The sequence below is a fragment of the Arachis hypogaea genome, chromosome 2 (assembly GCF_003086295.3).
Source record: "Arachis hypogaea cultivar Tifrunner chromosome 2, arahy.Tifrunner.gnm2.J5K5, whole genome shotgun sequence".
NCBI classification, from domain to species: Eukaryota; Viridiplantae; Streptophyta; class Magnoliopsida; order Fabales; family Fabaceae; genus Arachis; species Arachis hypogaea.
In genome coordinates, this window is record NC_092037.1 from 29,915,248 (window position 1) to 29,919,364 (window position 4,117).

Consider the following 4,117-nt stretch of genomic DNA (forward strand, 5'->3'; position numbering starts at 1 on the left):
TGAGTCTAGTGTCTCATCTTAAGTTTGGTGTCAATTGCATGCATTCATTCATGTATCTTGGTGATCTTCAAGATGTTCTTGAGGATTTACTTGCTCTAATCTTTGAATTCTATTGACTTGATTGTTTTGTGTGTCTCATATGCATTTTCATTTTGTTAGTGACAGTAGTATACAAACTGCTAAGTTTGGTGTCTTGCATGCATTGTTATTTGATTCTTGTTGCATTTTGATTTTTCCTTATTATTAAAAATCCAAAATTTTTTTTTAATTTGTGTCTTTTCAAGTCAATAATACAGAGAATTGAAGATTCAGAACATACAGCAGAGGAATTGCACAGAAAAAGCTGGGCGTTCAAAACGCCCAGTGAAGAAGGACAGACTGGCGTTTAAACGCCAGCCAGGGTATCTGGTTGGGCGTTTAACGCCCAAAAGGGTAGCATTTTGGGCGTTAAACGCCAGAATGGATACCATTCTGGGCGTTTAACGCCAGGATGGCTAGAAGGGAAGATTCTGTTTTCAAATCAAATTTTTTCTATGTTTTCAAAGTTTTTCAAAATCAAATCTTTTTCAAATCATATCTTTTCAATCAAATGTTTTCAAAATCAATTTCTTTCCTTTTTCAAAGATACTTACTAACAATTAATGATTTGATTGAACATTTTTTGCCTTTTCTGTTGAGGAAGGTTTTATGTTTGAATCATATCTTTTCTTGTTAGGCAAGTCATTAATTTTTAAAATCATATCTTTTCAAATTATTTTCAAATCAAATCTTTTTAAAATGTTTTTCAAATCATATCTTCTCAATCACATTTTTTTAAATCAATCATATCTTCTTAACCACATCTTTTTCAAAATAGTTTTCAATCAAATCCTTTTGATTTCTAATTTCAAAATCTTTTTCAAAAATCACTTGATTTCTTTTCCATTTTCATTTTCGAAAATTAAGTAATGTTTTTCAAAAATGTTTTCAAAATTTTTCACTTAATTTTCGAAAATTACTTCCCTCCTTCTCACATCCTTCTATTTATGGACTAACATTATTCCTTAATGCAAAATTCGAACTCCATCTTCTTTGATAAGTTCGAATTTTCTACCTCTGTCTTCCATTTTTCTTCCTCTGACACCTCAAGGAATCTCTATACTGTGACATAGAGGATTTCATATTTTCTTGTTCTCTTCTCTTTCTTATGAGCAGGAGCAAAGACAAAGGCATTCTTGTTGAGGCTGATCCTGAACCTGAAAGGACCTTAAAGAGAAAGCTAAGAGAAGCCAAGGCACAACTCTCTTTAGAGCACTTGAACGAACTCTTCAAGGAAGAGGAACAAATGGCAGCCAAAAACAACAACAATGCCAACAATGTAAGGAAGGTGCTGGGTGACTTTACTGCACCTACTCCCGACTTCTATGGGAGAAGCATCTCTATCCCTGCCATTGGAGCAAACAACTTTGAGCTTAAGCCTCAATTAGTTTCTCTAATGCAACAGAATTGCAAGTTCCATGGACTTCCATTGGAAGATCCTCATCAGTTTTTAGCTGAGTTCTTGCAAATCTGTGACACAGTCAAGACTAATGGGGTTGACCCTGAGGTCTACAGACTGATGCTATTCCCTTTTGCTGTAAGAGACAGAGCTAGAACATGGTTGGATTCTCAACCTAAAGAAAGCCTGGACTCTTGGGAAAAGCTAGTCAATGCCTTCTTGGCAAAGTTCTTTCCACCTCAAAAATTGAGTAAGCTTAGAGTGGAAGTCCAAACCTTCAGACAGAAGGAAGGAGAATCCCTCTATGAAGCTTGGGAAAGATACAAACAATTGATCAGAAAGTGTCCCACTGATATGCTTTCTGAATGGAGCATCATAGGTATTTTCTATGATGGTCTCTCTGAACTGTCCAAGATGTCTTTGGATAGCTCTTCTGGAGGATCTCTTCATCTGAAGAAGACGCCTACTGAAGCTTAAGAACTGATTGAAATGGTTGCAAATAACCAATTCATGTACACTTCTGAAAGAAATCCTGTGAACAATGGGACTGGTCAGAAGAAAGGAGTTCTTGAGATTGACACTCTGAATGCCATATTGGCTCAGAACAAAATATTGACCCAACAAGTCAATATGATTTCTCAAAGTCTGTCTGGAATGCAAAATGCACCAAGCAGTACTAAGGAAGCTTCATCTGAGGAAGAAGCTTCTGATCCTGAGAACCCTTCAATGGAAGAGGTGAATTACATGGGAGAATCCTATGGAAACACCTACAATCCTTCATGGAGGAATCATCCAAATCTTTCATGGAAGGATCAACAGAGACCTCAACAAGGTTTCAATAACAATAATGGTGGAAGAAATAGGTTTAGCAATAGCAAGCCTTTTCCATCATCTTCTCAGCAACAGACAGAGAGTTCTAAGCAGAATAATTCTGACTTGGCAACCATGATCTAATCAAAACCACTCAAAGTTTCATGACTGAAACTAGATCTTCCATTAGGAATTTGGAAGGACAAGTGGGTCAGCTGAGCAAGAAAATTACTGAACTTCCTCCAAGCACTCTCCCAAGCAATACTGAAGAAAATCCAAAAGGAGAGTGCAAGGCCATCAATATGGCCGAATTCTGGGAGGAAGGAGAGGCAGTGAACGCCACTGAGGAAGGCCTCACTGGACGCCCACTGACCTCCAATGAGTTCCTCAATGAGGAACCATGGGAATCTGAGGCTCAAGATGAGACCATAGAGATTCCATTGGACTTACTTCTGCCATTCATGAGCTCTGATGAGTATTCTTCCTCTGAAGAGGATGAGTATGTCACTGAGGAGCAAGTTGCTAAATACCTTGGAGCAATCATGAAGCTAAATGACAAGTTATTTGGAAATGAGACTTGGGAGGATGAACCCCCTTTGCTCACCAAAGAACTGGATAACTTGTCTAGGCAGCATTTGCCTCAAAAGAGGCAGGATCCTGGGAAGTTTTCTATACCTTGTACCATAGGCACCATGACCTTCAAGAAGGCCTTGTGTGACTTAGGGTCAAGTGTGAACCTCATGCCCCTCTCTGTAATGGAGAAATTAGGGATCTTTGAGGTGCAAGCTGCAAAAATCTCACTAGAGATGGCAGACAACTCAAGAAAACAAGCCTATGGACTTGTAGAGGATGTTCTGGTTAAAGTTGAAGACCATTACATCCCTACTGACTTCATAGTCCTAGAGACTGGGAAATGCATGGATGAATCCATCATCCTTGGCAGACCCTTCCTAGCCACAGCAAAGGCTGTGATTGATGTTGATAGAGGAGAGTTGATCATTCAAGTGAATGAAGAATCCTTGGTGTTTAAGGCCCAAGGATATCCCTCTGTCATCATGGAGAGGAAGCATGAAGAGCTTCTCTCAAAACAGAGCCAAACAGAGCCCCCACAGACAAACTCTAAGTTTGGTGTTGGGAGGCCACAACCAAACTCTAAGTTTGGTGTTGAACCCCCACATTCAAACTCTAAGTTTGGTGTTGGGTGGTTCCAACACGGTTCTGAACATTTCTGAGGCTCCATGAGAGTCCTCTGTCAAGCTAATGACAATAAAGAAGCGCTTGTTGGGAGGCAACCCAATGTTTTATAATTAATTATTTTCTTTTGTTATTTTATCTTTTTTTGTAGGTTGATGATCATAAGAAGTCACAAAAACAATGAAAAAGCAAAAACAAAATGAAAAACAGGAAGAAAAACAGCACACCCTGGAGGAAGATGCTGCTGGCGTTTAAACGCCAGTCAGCCTAGCAGTTGGCGTTTAACGCCCAGTCTGGCACCATTCTGGGCGTTTAACGCCAGAAAGGGCACAGACTGGTGTTAACGCCAGTAAAGGGCAAGAACCTGGCGTTAAACGCCAGATGGGCATCAGCCAGGCCATTTGGTGCAAGGATGCCTTTTCCTTGACACCACAGGATCTGTGGACCCCACAGGACCCTACCATCACTCTCTCTCTTCTTCCCCCATTCACCAATCACCTCAACACCTCTTCCCCAAAGACCCTTCACCTATCAAATCCCATCTTTCTCTTCACCACTCACATCCATCCTTCATAACTCCCACCAACCTCACCCTTCAAATTCAAACCACTTTCCCTCCCAAACCCACCCAAAATG

At 40.0% G+C, this 4,117-nt stretch overlaps 1 non-coding gene across 1 annotated transcript; it reads right to left on the minus strand.

Annotated features, from left to right (window-relative positions):
- Positions 1–1,729: 1,729 nt before the first annotated feature.
- LOC112764748 (small nucleolar RNA R71) lies at positions 1,730–1,837 on the minus strand. Its single transcript, XR_003183329.1, has one exon. It is a non-coding gene; the product is annotated as a small nucleolar RNA R71 (small nucleolar RNA).
- Between the last annotated feature and the right edge of the window lie 2,280 nt (positions 1,838–4,117).